Source organism: Rousettus aegyptiacus, unplaced genomic scaffold, assembly GCF_014176215.1.
Source record: "Rousettus aegyptiacus isolate mRouAeg1 unplaced genomic scaffold, mRouAeg1.p scaffold_m13_p_12, whole genome shotgun sequence".
Taxonomy (NCBI): domain Eukaryota; kingdom Metazoa; phylum Chordata; class Mammalia; order Chiroptera; family Pteropodidae; genus Rousettus; species Rousettus aegyptiacus.
In genome coordinates this window covers 84,699,583-84,717,154 of record NW_023416287.1, presented here as the reverse complement: position 1 = coordinate 84,717,154, position 17,572 = coordinate 84,699,583, and positions in this window count along the sequence as shown.

Here is a 17,572-nt window from a genome sequence, read left to right as displayed (position 1 = left end):
TGCATAAAGCAATGTAATATTCCTGAGAAGGTCCTATTTGCCAGGAAAACGCCGGAAGTGACAGCACATTTTATCTCTCAAATATCATGCAGTAAAATATTTTTGGAGTCAAGCAGACAAGATTATCGGGGAAGGAAAAAGCAAGTAGAAGTAACGAAAAGAATTTTCTTTTTCAAGAGAAAGAGAAAGCACGAAAACAAGATTTGAGGTGAATAACATCCCTTTAGCCTGGCACAGCTTAAACGTGGGGGACTGAGTGATGTATTAGACGCCAAAGGTACTAGTACGATCGATGAAACAAATAGAAAAATAAAGATAAAACAATGATGATTTAAATAAAATGGAATGTGAGCATATTGAGTTTGTAAGAAATTGATGTGGTGTATTTCTAGAAACAGACTTTGGGGAAAATATGCATCTGTAAATTATGTATGAATTATTTTAATAATTATTCAATGATAGGAAATTAAGGGAGACATTTAAATTAAAAAAAAACCTTATAAATATGAGGAATCCTCTAATATTCGGAATTACTAGGATTCTAGTCATCCTATATGGATCTCCACATTTCTATGATTAGATATGACCAGAAGTAAGATTTTCTAACCACAGTTTTAATTAGTCTTTTCTGAAGGCTCAGTTATGTTCCAACATGCCATTCTGGAGCCTCAGGACACCTGTCAGAGGTAGACATAAATAGAAAAAAATGAGTGACCATTTCCACTCTATCTGTGTCAAGCCAAAATAACAAACAACAACAAAATCGTATCAACCAGTCACTGTATTTATATGACACCCAGACCATGGTTTGAATCATTTTTCTTCCCCAATAGAACTGGTCAAATATTTAGGTATCATATAGAGAATATTTTTGTCTTTACTTGCAAATGTGCTTTAGTAGTTGGGTTATGCCAAAAAATGAAAACAAAAAACAAACAAAAACAAACACTAGACACTGTCCCTGAATTAATTAATATAGTGAATAGTAACATGTATAAGGAAAAGCACAGGGCTGCAGTTTGGACAGACTATTTATTAGAGCAGTTAAATCGTTGAAAACTGGAGCATCACAGGAAGATCCTGTCTCCAGGAGGATGGGCCTCGGGCAATATGAACACAAGGCGTCCAGTGCGTTTGTGACTTCTGGAAAGTGCAGGGGACAGCTAGACAGCCTGCTCCATCTGCAGTGAGTGCCGGAGAGCAGACGTCGGCACCTGCCACCGTCCTCACTAAACCAGCTCTTCTCTGGGACCTGCAGAGCTCCAGGTCAGCAGGGAGTGGCGCCAAGAGCTCCTGGGAGAGTTCTGGGCCGCTTTCCCCGTGGCCGTTGTTGGCTGTGCCATGTCGTTCTGGTCTCAGGGCTGTTCAGTGATGGGGGCGCCCTTAGCACACCAGCCGGTGGACCGCTGAGTCAGGCTGCAGCAGGAGAAGCATGCTCAGCCTGCCGAGGCATTGTGCGTGGTCCTCCCAGAGGTCGTGAAACCCAGCGACAGTGCTTTCCTTCACCCCTAGTGTGAGTGACAGGGCAGCAGCCACAGGGCCTTGGATCTCCAGTCTCCTCCGGACCAGGCCCTCCCGTCACATTCTCTGTCACCATCAGGCACCTGTTTCGATTAGACCTTGACACTTGGATTGTACTTCCTGGCATTGTTGGAAAAGGCCAAATCCTGTTTATTTTATTTTATTTTTTAAGAAAGAAAGGAATAGAGAGAAAGAGAAACTGTAAGAAAAATAGTCTGTCTTTTCAATAACCTAAAGTTCACTGTAGAAATGCAGAGATGGTAGCAATAACTACAGAGCTCCACAGAGATCAAAATTTTAATGTAATTCCTCCAAAAAAGTAATCATTCAGAATCCTTTTGTGTATCTTCTCGGGATATAGGATTTGGGGCATTTATCCAAAAGAGACTCCAACCTTTAAGAATAAAGGATTACCGCAATAGGGAGAGGAGAAACAATAAACAATGTCGTTAAAATATTAGTTAATATTTTTTACAGAATACCCTTGAAGTAGTGCCAGTTGGTGCACCTGTCTTGCTGGTGAGGCAGAATGGACGTTGTAACACCCACCACTGCACAGCTATGATTGTCCTACATTGTTTGCGTTCTGTCTCAGAGAGCTAGGCAAGGATTTTTCATTAAATGCATCATTTACAGCTCGCTGCAGTGATTCCACAAAGTCAATACATATCCTGAGCAGAAAGCAAAGAATGAAGCATGCGAAAGAAAAAGCGAGACAGAGTATGGGTCTGGCAACTGTCAGGAGCCCTGGGCATGCATCCCCTCCATCCCAGGCTCGCTGCCAGCAATGCGATTGCAAGCAAGGAGGACGGGCATGCGTCCGCGTCTCTGTCTACCCTGATCTGGGTTCCCTCGACAGCAGGCCTGGATCTGGGAGCAAAGTGGTTAATAGTGGGCAACTACAGTTAGGGGGGCAATTAAGAGACTAGCTGGGATATTCTCATCATACCTAATCCCCAAAGCAGCAGGAAATATTTGCTGAGACAAAGTAAAATGACCTTGAATAACCTTCCTTTTCCCCTAGCAACTATCAAAGCCTCCCGAAAGGGGAAGCAGAGTGAAGTGCCCTTCTCAGGGGTAATCTGGGCTTTAGTCCACGAAAACTTATGATGGTTTAGACTGATATTTTATGAGAGAAGTTGCCTTAACTGGTCATAGGTCTCTAGAATGATGCCATGGACACATTAATAACTCAGTTGGTAATTTACGTATTGCAAAAACAATTTTTTGAATCCATACTATGTGTCAGACACTGTATGTGGTAAGATGGGTAAAAATGAATTATAAGAACCAGTCACTTTTCTCAAGAAACTTAGGGTCGAGCTAGCAAGTTATCATGAGGCTGTCATAGGAGGAAGGCACTTGTCAAGAATTTCGTCAACTGTATTCAAATAAATGTAGTTCTGTTTACAAGGGCATAGTTATGCTAGTAACACAGGAAATTTGATTCATTAGAAAATTTATGTCTTAATAGAAAGAAAAACTCACTTGGGATTATTATTATTTTGCTTTATATAGGCTGGTCTATAAAAATAAAACCAACAGTTTGCTTCTATAAAGAATTTAAATTTTATTAATGTTTTAAATTAGCTGTAGTATTAATATAGCCAGCCAAGTAAGTTAGCCATATGTTCAAGAAGAAAAATGAGTATGATCCTCATGAAAATTTGCCTATAGACCTTGAGTAAATCCCTACTCTTCTAGTTTTTTCATTTTTTTTTTTTTTTTTTTTTTTACTTCGGTTGCTTCAGAATCTGTGCTTGTGAAGAAATCCTAAATATGTATATAAAGAAAAAATACTTCCTAGGATACTTTATTTTTAGGGCAATTTCCTCCTTTTTTCATTGACTTCCAGTGGTTTAGCAAACAGTGTGAATGAACAGACTCATGGAGTGTTTGTGGAGAAAGAGGATATCAGGAGAGCATTATTTTAAAATAAAGGTTCTTCACCAGCACGTACTTACTTTTCTGACCTGTGTTCCAGCCTCGGCAGCCAAGGTATCAGCGAATCTCTGGGAGAAATCAGGTTTTACAGGTGCCTTCAATGCTTTCTGTGGGTCTCTGAGAATTGACTGGAAAGCCGAGGGAGCACTCTGCTGAGCGGCCTATCTGATCTGAAATAAAACGCAGAGGAGTTGGATTCACAGAGGGGATCTGGCCGCTGGCTGCCTCGTCCTTTTAGTTTGCTTCTTTGTACTCTTTGTGCTCAGGGCTGCAATTATGGTGAAAACAACCAGCTTCGAGCTGGCGCGCATGCCGGCTTGGCACAACCCAGCGCCATTTAAATCTCTGCACTTGCCGAAGCAGATCCAAATGTGTGGTTTTTTTTTTTTTTTTTTTTGTAGAAGAATTTCCCATTTGGACATAGATTTTTAGTGTTTTACTTTTTCCTTGTCTTTTCTATATAATTTTTTTTTTTTTGGTTAGAATTCTATTATTTTACCCGCTACCCGCAGTCTTTGGTGGAAGATAGGAACAGGCATTGAGTAAAGGTGGAGAGAAGGTCAAGAGGAAGTGGAATTTGATGATTTTATAAAAGTCATGGGAAATATGGTAGGGATGGTGTTGTTTGGAGAGCTACTTAGAATAATTGTCTACTGTCTTCCAAGACTCAAATACGGCTTTTAGATTTTGTTTGTCATTTGACTTAAATCATTCAATGCAGAATTTCATTGCTACGTTTCTTAAATATGAACAGTTCAGATCCGCAGACACATAGAACTAAATTATGTATTCCTCATTTGAAAAACTTTCTAAGTTGACTATAAATAAGTTAGCTCTTGTTTTGAATAAATGAAGACATTTCTTGTTGGTGTTCTCAACATACCTATTTGGTTGCAGAGTTTCAGTGACTATTTCTCAGGTAAAAACTTTACACCTAAAACACTTTATTCACCTAAGTCGATTTTATCTTTTCAAGTCAGGCATCGTAGTCACAATAACATTCTGGACTTTTCCTGCATTATTAAAACTTATGCATATTTCACATACATGGAAAGTTTAAACTGTGACTATGAATACAAATAATAATAATAACAAGAAAAAGAATAGTGCCAGATTTATAATAGGAACTTAATAAATATCTGTGGAATGAATTAATAAATGGTGATAGACATTTTCAACTATTAAATAGGTGACAGGCACTGTGCCAAATATCTTTTTAAAGACAACTTTATTGAAATAATTCGCATATTTACAATTCACCCATTAAAGTGTACAATTCATTGGTTTTTAGTATATTCACAGATATGTGCAACCATCATCACGGTCAAATTTAGAAAATTTTTATCAGCAGAAAAGACACCTCATACCCTTTAGCAATCTTCCTTCTCTCCCTTCATCCTCACCGCCAGCCCCGAGTAACACGAATCTGCCTTCTGTCTCATTGATTTCTCCATTCTGGACTTTTATTAGCGTGGAACCACAGAGTATCTGGTCTTTGCGACTGGTGTATCTCGCTTAGCATAATGCTTTCAAGACCCACCTAAATTGTAGCTCGTATCCGTACTTTGTGCTAAGTACACACAATGAATCACCACGGCAGCCTTCGGAAGTGGGCTCTGTTGCATTTCCATTTAATGTATGAACAGAATAAGCCTCACAATAATTAGGTGACTTGCCCAAGGTCACCCAGATAATAAATATCCAGAACTAGCACTCTTAGCCATGCTGGGTTGATGAGAAGCTTTTTCGGCTCCGGTAGTTTGAGACTTTGATGCCCTTCCAGAGACTTATGCAGAAAAGAGTCTTAGGTGTTCCCTGTTGTCATTGGAATTTGTCTTGGGAGACATGTCCTGAATGAGGGCCCTTGGTGCCAGCGAGCCCTCATTCAGGACATGTCAATTATGGTTTGCATGCCCCTTGGAGCACAGGCTACTGTGTGGAGAACTAAAGTAAATAGGTACTAGCACAGTGGTAGATTCTTCTCAGGATTAGGGTAAAAAATATCTTGGGGACATTGAAAGAAAAATACACATTGGGGACGGAGACTCCTGGCTTGCTGTCAGGGTTATGCGGAGGGCAGTGTGAGGCGGGAGGAAGCGGATTCCCGTGGGTACAGACACGGAGGACTTCTCCCCACGCCGCCCCGCAGACCTGGGCTCTCGCGGGCGCAGTCAGGTCCTGTAGCCCTCGTGCACCAAGACGAAGCGCCTTGGCTTTTACGAGCCTCCCTCAGAATTTCCCGTTGCGCTTCTCTTCTCCCTTTGACGCCCTTCTGCCGATTTAACCCTGATCTTGCTTGCGCGAGAATCCTAGATTAGAAAAGGGTGCGAAGGACAGCGATGTCCGGATTCTCACTTGCGCATCTCCGTGCAGGGCCTGTAAGGCCTGGCGGCTGTTACGCGTTCGGGTGACCTAGAGACCGAGGTGCCGTAGAGCCGCCCTGGAGTGTCACCGTGGCTTCAGAGCGGCCGGGCAGCCTGCGATGACCCTGCAGCTCCGTGCCAGCCCGTGCTCGCCAGACGTGGTCGTGGGCCGCTCCCCAGGGCCACGTCCCGGTGGACCGCATAGAGCTCCACGTGGCACACTGCTTGCCAGGTGGCTCTCGGAAGTGACGGCGCGGTGTGATCTTGCCCAAAGCAACGAGTCGGCCCTCAGCCGGGAAGGGTCGGTCGGCATTTCGCTGGTTCGGCCAAGGCCACCGGCACCTTTCACGGGTCAGCACAGATCCCGGCGCAGGGGACATGCCAGCGCGCCGAGGAGCCCTGTCCCCGCGGAGCTGATGCTCTCGCGCTCGGTGGCATGGCCCCCTATTCACTCCCTTTATATGCTGGTGAGTATGTATTTTTTAGGCGTTTCACTGATAATTAGAATCTCCATCAGAGGGAAAGTTGGGCAGGTTTTAAAAAAACTGAATTCATGTTGCTATTTCAGTTCTGTTAAAAAGAAGTCATCGCGGAGTTATATGGAGTTGCGGTTTAACCTAATAGACAAAACGCTGTTTTTCATTATGCTCATATTTCAATTATCTATGCCAACCCTCATGTGTATTTCCATGGATAACAGGGCTGGCTTCACTTCTGGAGCTTATTCTGAATGGGTTTCATTTTCGTTTTGCTTCAATATCACTGTCAACAAAGAATTAGGAGATTTCCTCAACACATAAAAAGAGAGAGGGAATATATTTCGTAGTCCTTTTCCTCAGAAGGATGATCTAGATAAATTTGTACATATTTTATTTCCACCCATCACGGCCCAGCACAACACACGCTACTTCAATTACCTCAGCAACAAGCTAGCGACGTAACTTTATCATTTCAATTTTTCATCTTTTCTCTTTGACTTGATGTGTGTTCTATGCAGTATATCAGCAAAATCTCATCAACCCCAGCCTCCTTTAGGCTAATAAATCTCAGTCACAAATTAATCTCACACAAAATGAAAAAAAGGAAGATCACAACAGGAAAAAGCTAATGGCCGCAGTCAGTCACCACAGTATTTTTCAACATAAATACTTTCAAGCTGTGCCGTAGAAGTTTCAGATTCTTCAACCAATGTCAAACTGCACATCGGACTTTGCTTTCATTTCTTTAACTATTACGATTGCGGGGGCGGGGGGCAGCGTGACCTGGGGGCAATCACTTATGCAAGCGAAGTCATCTGTGTCCCAACCACACTGGTGATCATTGTTCGCATAGCTTCAGTCATGATTATATTCCTCATTGAACTTGAATCTTTGGTTATATCAGTCTTTTAATGTAAGAATTAGATGCATTTCTGTCATTAGGATGAAAGTGTCCCTCCAAACACCTGGAAAGAGCCAGAGTCCACCCCTGTAGCGATGTTCATGTCCTCTCACTCCTCCCCGAGGGGGAATCTCTCTGCTGTAAAAAGTCTCCAGGGAAGAGCCTACACCATGATGCATAAAGGAACAAAAAGTCTTATTTTGCAATCATGGCAAACTACTAAATGTCAGAGGAAACAGAAAAATATAAAGGATCTGCATTGTTTCTTTTTTTCTCGGGGTCCAAAGCAGAGGCCAATGTTATAAGACAATACTGCAAATGAGGACATTAAAATACAACTTTGATTGCACCAAATAGGTTTTGTTAAATATGAATGATCTCTCTGGAGAATTCTGCTAACTAAATAAGTGATACAAATGTCATCATAGCCAAGGGCACATGGTTACCTTTCAAATAAATCTTAAACCAGAGTCACCAAAATGTAAATCTTATTTATAACACATATATATTTTTAAAAGTTCTGAAGTGGATTTTGTCACATGTATTAAGATGTTTGTCACTCAAAGGAAAATAAGCCCCAAATGCATTCTGTAAAATACTGGAGAAATCTGGAAACTAATTAAAATTATATGATATTTGAGGGGCCACACTCAGGTTTGTTAAAAATCTTTGAAGTCACTAATTAAAAATGAAAACCATTAAAATATAAACACATGGTGTTTTCTTTCCTTTATTTTTGGTTTGGTACATGAAGCCATCAGATTAAATTCTCTGCCTCAAGTATTGAGGGTCGTTAGCACCTGCAATTAAATTTCTGACATTTATTTCTTTAGTTCTTCCATTAATTGTGAAAAATAATTCAGAGGTGGCCCACAGGAGACAGGGCGCTGTTGCCATAGACAGCTATTGACATAGTTTCAGAACGTTCTTGTTTAGTTTTGCATGCCTCTGCCCGCCCCACACCCCCTTCTCTTGACATGAAACGAAGGCAGCCGGTGACAACCAACTCTTTGTGGTGGCTCCTTGGGTCCCTTCTTTAAACGTGATAAAGGCCGTGACTAAAGATTTTTAGACATTTCAAGGAACAATAACAATAGATACCTAATAAGGCCAAATAACATGTGAGAAAAGCAACATTGCAAACCACAGATGATTCTAGGATCCAAATGTCAACAACTAGCAGAGCGGCTCCGTCTTCAGTCTCAAGGTGCTAATCCCTGGCTGCAATCCCAAAATGATGAAGAACCTAGAGTTCTACTGAATTGTTTAATTTATCATTGTTTTGGTCCTTTCTTTCTTTCTTTTATTAGTTATTTTCCTTTCAAAACTGAAATTCGAGGTCTAAAAAACAAATGATCCAACAATTTCTTTTGACAAAGCCACAATTTCACATTTTCACCGTCACTCCAGGGTCATGGCCAGGTGCAGATGAAGGTTTTCCCTTACCCAGTGAAACCCTAGGAGGACCTTGCTGTTGGATTTCGCCACACCACCCCGCCCAGCCACGTGTATTCATAATTCAGCACAACAAAGGTACAGGAGACTTAGCGGTGATGTTGGCGTCAATCCCTATCTTTGTTCATTTCGAGTATTTCAGATTTTAACCGATACATAGAGAAATTCTGCAATGAATAACTTTTTATATAAATATTTTTACATATTTAAGTTTCTTTAGGATTAATTTCATAACTAGCAGAATGAATAAAGGATGCAAATGTGTTTTATACATCCTGCCAAAATCCTGTTTATAAAATGTGTAGACATTTACTCATTTAACAGCAATGCACAGAAATGTCTCTTAATATTTTTTGTTCTAAAAAATCACCAAAAATTCAATAGAAAGAAGAAAGTGAAGAAAAGGGATAGAATTATGACTTTTCTGTTGTACAAAATTTGTAAAAGCCCAGAGGCCAAAGGAACTCATTTTTAATGACATTTTCAAGACTTCTTCTGTGAAATAATTTTTCTTTTAAAAAATTCATTTTGATTTATTTTTTATATTTCTTTCTCATCCATTCTCTTTCTTTGGGGGCATCCTTTAGGGCTTTTCCCCTATCAGAAATAGCTATTGTCAACAGTTTTCCACTCTTGGTTAAAAACTTGTAGTGGAAGCCGCGCTTCGCACAAGGTCGCAGGTTTCCCCGAGCGACCGCAGAGCGGGAAGGGGGCGCTCGCGGGCGCTGGGACAGGGACGATCGTCCGTTCTGGTTTCCTCTCCACGATGATGCCACATGTCACTCAGTCAGTCCTCTCACCGTGTGACACCATCTCCACTGCCAGCGTGTCGGCCTGAGCCTGCAGGAGATGCGCCGCTTCCCAGCCCTCCCCTGGATCTCCACGGCGGTTAGAGTCGAACCCGTCCCCTGCTCCGTGGCCCCGGAGGCCCTGCCAGCTCTGGCCCGACGCTGACCTCCTCTCATCCTCCCCTCCTGCAAGCTTCTCCAGCAGGGCGATCTTTCTGTCTCTCGCCTCTGCCACACCTGTTTCGGTCTCAGGGTCTTCCGCCTGCAGGTCCTTCCCCCCGATCGCTCCTCTCGCAGACCCTGATGCGCTGCTCCCTTCTCGCCATCCGGCTCTCAGCTCACGTGTCCCCGCCATGAAAGGCCTTCCCGACTGCCTTACCTAAACCGGCACCTTCTGCTCGCCATGCTCCATGCCAATTACACGTTTTTTTTTCCTTCTTCTTCTTCAGAGCGTTTATTAGAAGCTGAAATTATATTACTTATTTCTCAGTTTTTATTTCTCTCTCCCATATTTCCCAGGGGAACAGAAGCTCCGCGATGCAGACATCGTGTCTGCCGTATTTATCAGGATCTGGGACAGTATCTAAAACAGAATTAACACTCATGAATATTTATTGAATGAATTATTGTTGAAAACCTCCCTCCCATATCCAATCAATTTTCATATTGTATTGATTTTTTTCTTCCTAAATATTTCTTGCATCTGTATATTTATTATTATTCTTCTCCATTTCAGTCTAAGCTATAAGTCCTCAGTCCCAGGCTATTGGGTGAGTCTCCTAACTGTCCTCCCCATTATTCCTTTGCCTCTCCCTCCATTCTTAAGAGAATGCTTCAGCCATGTGATTTTTCAGGCTTAAAACCTTTCGTGGGTTTCCATAGCCCGAAGGCACCAGTGAGCCATCTCAATACCTTAATTTATTATGGCTGCCTAGTGCACATGCATCGCCATTGTTCATAGACTTGCTTTCCTCTGAGCACAGTGGTCAGCGTGTGATCCAGGAGCCCATTCCCTGGACTCAGAGTCCTTCCGTTAACCCATAAATGATTACTCAGAGGGGAAGTTCTATTTCTTTTTGGTGGGCTGTGAATCTGGAAAAGTTGAGACTCATGAAGGCCAAGGTCTCCATATCATGATGGTAGCCCATCTGCAAGAAGAAAGAAAGAAAAAAAAATCCTACACATAGAAGAAATTGGAAGTGAGAAGAAAAGAGAAAAAGAGCTGAAAACGTCACTTGAGAGGCTGAATCCAGTATGTCTGGATTTAGTTCTACCTTTTACTTATCAGTTGGAGGAACCGATAAATCCCTGTTTTTGAGTAACCTGCTTTGGTTTGGGTTTCAGTCACTTTCAGTCACGACCTCCGACTACTATGACTTGGCTTGCAGACCCTTCTACAGTTTGATCGAGACTTACTTCTCACCCTCACCTCCTTCCACTCTCCATGATTCTCAGCTTGTCTTCCTGGGTAATGATTCCTACTTCTCCACCTCTGACTTACTCTTGTCATCACGGTGTCTGGGATGGCTCATCTTCTTTCTGTGCGTTTAAGTCCTTCCCATTCTTTATAACTCAGATTAAAAATTTCCTTCTGTACGAAGCCTTGGAGAAAACTCAGGATCTTTTCTCCCTCTAAACCCCTCTAGTATTTCTTGTTTGTGACACTTATTTAAAAGTAGGCATATAAGATCTCATGATATTGCTGCAATTAATCTTTTATATCGTAGATCATGATGTCAAAACTGCAGCCGCCTGCAGGGGTCAGGTGCTTGACGTACGTAAATGCGTACAGTGGGCCAGGATAATATAGTGAGGAGCGGTGATGTAGTGAATAGAAAGGTGCATGTCTCGCCTAATGGCATTCTAATTTAAAAACTTTGAAAACCGTGTGTTGATCAAATGAGGCAGGCAGTTTGGATCTAGTCCCTGGTAATTAGTTTGCAACCTCTTCATTTATTCACAAGCATTTACTTTTTATGTCTTATTTGTTCAAACATATTTTACAGACATTAAAGCTTGGGATCTTATATTTGTACAGCCTTTATCTCCTGCAATGCCTGTGATACAATAGCTACTCAATACCACCTGTTGGTGGATTGATGGTGCTGGCTGTGCTATAAGGTTTATTAACTATGTTATTTTCCCACCACACCTCCTCCCCCTAGCTCTTAATCCGATATTATGTTTTAGAGAGGAGAAATCAAGGTTGGGTAGTTGTCTTTACTCTCCTCTAGGGGGCTATCAATGTCACATTCCTTAGAAACATCATTTTGGAAAAGAAAGCAAAATGATTTTTTAAGAGGACAAAGTTTTCAAGTTCACAGCATGTTGTCTTGCCCACGTGATCAATCAGTCATCACATTTTGGAAGTGGAAGGGGACCTTACGAGTCATGTATTCCAGTCTTTTTCCCATTCCGGAAATGCTGGTTGCGACCCCATGACAGATGGCTTCTACTTGAGTATTTCCAGGGATTGGAAGCTCAGTCCTTTGTTGAGAAAGCCCATCTCTCTGTAGAGCAGCTCTAATTAGAAAGTCCTCTGCCTTAGCTACACAAAATAGACTCCTTAAACTTATTGTCTGTAGATCTGTTTAACAAACATACAACATCTGCTTGTTTTAAACGTGCGCAGGTATTCACAAAGACAAGTGAAAAGGTAATGAGAAGCAGTTCTACCAAGCCGAACTTTCTCTATGACTTCTTAAGAGACCCGTGTGGGGAGCAGGAAAGATGGACACAATCGCAACTACTAATTAATTACTCAGTGCTTGGGTTTCAGAAGCACTTTCAGTACATAAAGTTGTGCGACGCTCATAACTGCAGGCGGTTTGTTACCCTTTGGATTCGTGTACTTAATACCCTGTAGCCTCAGGTTTTCAGCAAGGAGATAATCTCTGCAACCCTAGCCTCCACCAGGAGGGGGCAGTACTGGAGTCAGCCCTTCAAATTTCTCTCTGCCTTTTTATTCTTCCTTTTTTAAACACTTTTAGCCTGAGGCCCAGGTGGCGCTACTGTATGTTTCATAAATATCTCCCACCGAGTCTTTTTAAGTTTGTTCTGCTTTTATTAAGATAGAAACAGACTGAGATTTTCGTGAAAGTCCATTTTTAAGAATTTTCGGTAGCCCTAAATGACTGCCATATTTAATCAAGACTCATCTATTCTTTGGAAGCAATTTAGCAATTGGTGTAGAAAAATATTCTGACAGGTAGTGATATGGGACAATATGATATAATATTAGTTTTCAATTTTACTTAGCCAAACGTTTCACTTAATGCGTTATCCTCTGTGTGTTTGCAGTATAGGGAGTTGGTACCCGAATGGCGGGCTGCCCAGTAAAGTTTCTCTAGGTGTCTAGACGGAGGCTGACACCCCCATAGAGAAATCAGGGCCTTTATTTCCGTAGTCCCTTCTGATAAAAGGGTTGCAATCATTTTTACATGGACAGCGCTATAACATACTTGTTGCCCGTTTTTCCCTGATGAATAAAAATGCCAGACTGAACAGTGGAAGTAGAAATGACTCTAATCCTAGTTCGCCCTATTAATCGTTCTCTCAATTATTAATGGTCATGCAGAGCATAGGTGGCACTTGTTCTGGTCCCCCCAGCAGAGACGGGGTGTCCTTTTCCACTTCCCCCCAAATTTGGTTCTGGTTTGAAAGCTGGCGATGCCACACATGCACGCAGCGGGGTAGGAAAGGTTTGTTACTCACGTGCCGAGGTTTCTGGAAGCGCAGCGTGGGCTTGCAAGCAGGTCCGAAGATGGGGCGAGGGAGCAGGGAAAGGAGCTTGGCTTGGCTTTTATCACAGTTTGCGGTGGGATCGGGGTGAAAGTCCCCCACACGGCCGGGGCTTGCATGTTGGACCTTCTCGCAGGCACCGAGGGAGGGAGCACCTGGGCTTTCTTACCAGCTCGGCCAGATGTGGAAGGGTGGGGAAGAGGGCCTGGGGAGGGGGCAAGCTGTGGGCAGCCGGGCGCCAGACTCTCTCACAGCGCTAAGTCGTGCTCTTAGGTAAAATCACACTTTTCTGGCAGGTACACGACCCAGGATGAAGCGCTCGCAGGCCTCCCACACGTTGCCTCCCTTTACTCGATGCCACCCTGCTCCCCGTCTCTGCAGGGTCTTGCCCGTGACCCACACTCCGCAGAAATGTGACAGTTAAACTTTTGGCTCAGAGTCTTGCTTCTCTTACTATGTTTGGATTCCCGCTGATATATATTCACGTTTAAACAAATACGTTTGTACTGTACACATGTGTATAGACTAGGGGAATTCAATTTTCTTCCTCTCCCGTTGGGTTAGGAGTGAGCGTTGGCTTTGTGGAATCACGACAGCCTGTTGTCACTGATGAGGGAGCAGGCCAGCCCCCCCCCCCCCCGCCCCCCCAGAGGAAGTGGGGCCGCAGAGAGCACTGTGAGCATGCCGGTGGGTGTTGCCGCTCTTTCTGCGTTTACACGGCTTGCGGGGTTGTCTGTTAGGCCGAGCGCCTCCGTGGTGCAGCTCGGAGATTGGGATTGAGTGGAACGGAGTCGCAGGGACCGTCATGCGATTGAAAAGCGCGTCATTCACGGTTAAGTATGCCGTGCACAGAAGCAGCTCAGCGTCAAACGCCGTCTGAACTTGTAGGTTTCAGAAACCGTAAAGGGGGCGTTGAGGGCGAACTTGACTTGTGAAGAGGTTATCTGATCCTCGATTTCCAGTAGATCTATTTTTGGGGTGCAGGTTTGTTGTTTTCTGCTGTCGTTTACGCTCGCTCGATTTCAGGTTCTCATCTTTCTCATGAAAGAAGCTGTGGGTAGATGTTGGGCGAAGAAGCTACTTCTCACTCATTCCTCACAGTCAAAAAGCATTAAAAATAGAAACATTTTGTTGAGACAGATTATACCAAGTGATTAAAGACATTTGAAATTAAAGCTTAGCACAATCTTACTAATGATTTGAAAATATTGAAATTAGAATCTGTCAGGTGCCAGGTGCCTACAGAACAGAGCAAATCACACAATTAGACAAAGTCTCAGGTAAAATTCACTCCATCGCGACTAATTCATACAAGTTAAATGAATATCCTGGGCTTAGAGATGGACTGTCGTTGAGAGTGCCCAATTCAGGAGTACCCAAGACACCTCAAGATCCCAGGCGAGCCCTCGGTTGCCTGCTGCTGCCGCCGTCACCCAGAGTCTATGGCGACATCGTCGTTCTTGTCAGTGTAAACACAAACGCGAGCACACTTTCACCAGGATGCTCTAAGATCCTTCGTGTGTTTTTACTTGGCATGGAGAAAATGTCTTCTGCTGCGAGAGTGCTTTGAAGTTTCTCTTATTAATACTCTATCGAGTAGCCACCTGTGAGGTAAGTTAATACTCCTGCTGCTGTCCCATATCCTGGGACACAGACGCAGAAGGAGACCAGTGCACTTGGACCAGATTATAATATTTTCATACAGTAATGAGAACTAATAGGTCTGGAGTTTCCAGTCTGTCGATTAGTTTGTGGCCTTATGTTCATCCGAGTCTCATTATTTGTATGAACTCACGAGAACTGTTGGATCCCGAAAGGTACCTCTTAAATAGGAAGCAAATCAGAAGAATCAGCGGAGTTCGATGCTCTCTCAAGAGACATACTCTTCAATCAGTTGCCTCCTGTAGAGCTGCCGCCTCCCTTCACTCTTATTTTACATTTTCCCATATATAATGCGGAAGAGAAACTCCTATAGTTAACCAGAATTTTCTTGGTGCTTCAGAGAAAAAAAAAAAAAAAAAACAGCTCTTGAAATAGTCGTGGAAGGTCTTCATTCTGACAGCTCAGAGTACTGGATTGGGAGCCAGAGAGCCAAGAAAGAATTTCCTCTAACTGGGAGGCAGTCAGGGAAAAGACTGAGAGCGGAGGTGATAAGAAACACGCAGCGGAGGCCTTTCTGTGGTGTAGACGTTGGTACAGTTAGAGCATCAGGCAAATTTGGGTCTGATAATGAAAATAACTCAACAGGGCTTTTTCACAGATATGCACTAGGAGCTTTATTAGGAAATCAAGTGTCCATGTAGAACATTTTTAGCTGCTTGGCAAAAAGCCTTGGCCAAACAAAAAGAATTCAGATGCTTTTGGTGACAGCTGATGTGGACTAACTTTTTATAGTACGTATTCTGTCATGTGGCACGATTTGTGAATTTTCTCAAAAAAAAAAAAAAGTGACAGTCAAGGGAGGCCTGCGTTTGTGGGTTTTATCTGTAAAAATGAAAGGCCTAGGATCTATGAGAGATAAAATGCACAGCTTATCAACATTCAAAATAGAAGAGTTTCAGTGCCGTTTTAGGGAAGTCGAATGAACTAGAGAATCATTCGTGATGAGCTTCCAAAGTTGTTGAATAAGTCTTGGAAAACAAAAAATAAAGTTTCTTATTATTTGTCATCAGGGTTAGAAAGTAGTCATAGAGAGATTCTCAGGAATCCATAAAGATTCTAGATGAGATGAAACTCTTTCTGTATCCCCTTTCAGGATTCCTAATTGCAGTAGAGGACTTTCTTCTTCATGTCCAACTTCCCCGTTGTCTTGAATGATCTATTCTTCCTTAGGATACCTACCCGTCATCCTTCAGGACACAACTCCCATTCCGCCTCCTCTGTGTAGCATTCCCTGGTTACTCCATGGTTTGCGGGGCAAGGCCACTCTCAAGCTTCATGCGTCACTAAAGGACTTACAAGTTCTGGAAAAAATGGTTATACTCATGGTTATAATTTATTCCAGTGAAAGGATGCAGATTAAAATAAGCAAAGGAAAATGCACACAGGGAAAAGTCTAGCAGAAACCAGGCCCGAGCTTTCAGGTGTCTTCTCCCAGGGAGAATCACATGGATGTGCTTAATTCTCCCAGAAAAGATGTGTGACGACTTGTGAACTGTAACCAGCAGGGGAAGCTCACCTTAGCTTTGGTGTCCAGAGTTTTTTTATTGGGGTCACGTAAGTGTGACTGACCTCAACTACTCAGCCTCCAGCTCCCACAGCAAGAATAGGCATTCGCCGTAAGTCTTATCGTTAGCACAGACCGTCTGATCAAACTGGTGCTGGGTGGCTCTAGGCTTCAAGCGTGCAGTCCTCAGGCAGAATATTCCGAGGAAGTCAGCCAAGGACCAGACCCGAAGTCGGCATTTTGGGGGAATGTGCAGGATTTGCTGAGTCATCTCTTTCCCACGAAGCCCGCACCTCTGGCCCCTGGACTAGGCTCTCTTCCTAAAAAAATCATATTTTTCTGGATACCTGCATTTCATATAGCATTTATATAACAGGTGCAGCAATTGCATCAGCATGAACATACCTAATGTTTGGAGGATCTAGTGTAAGGTAGGGGGGTAAACTCAAAGAAACAACCAATTCGTTTTGTGTTGGCCTTACACAGATTTTGATATATCTGTACTAATTTGATTATTTGCTGTCCTTAATCTTGTGTTATTTGTACCTTGTGATAAACTTGTGCAGAACTTATTTAGCATAGAAATGAGCTGATGTTTAGCTAAATTCAGTTCTTCCCATACATTGGATCATCAATATGAATATTATCGTATAACTTATTCACATGAGGCAGCCGAATCTTACTAGTAATGTCAGTGTTCCACCACATTACAATGTAGTCACGGTACAATTCAGTTTTATTACAGAACAAATCAGTAAGAATCACAGAGGCATTTGCAATGTCTTCCCAGCCGAACTGGCGCTTGTCCTATACCAGACGTTATTATGGACAGGAATCATTAAAATCGGCCCCGGTTTGGGGACAAAGCCTGTTACCCTGCCTTTGTTCAGAGTCCTGCATTGAGACAGGCTTTATCATGTGCTCTCGTATAGCCAAACTCAGCCGCCCACTGTGGAGAAGATGCCAGCATTACTGAGAGTGTTTCTATGCCTGCTAACGGCACCACGGGATGGATCTTATTCTGACCTGCTTTAGGGGCGACAGCAGCCGGTGTGCACCCATGTGATTTACAGTCGCCTCAGAGGACTTCCGTAGGTTTGGAGAGCCACACGATCCCAGGAGCGCGCCCCTCAGCCTCAGCAGCAGGACGGAGGGCCATCGCCCCGTGGCTACTCAGCCTCAGTCTGTATGAAAATGGGTGAGAGATGCCAGGG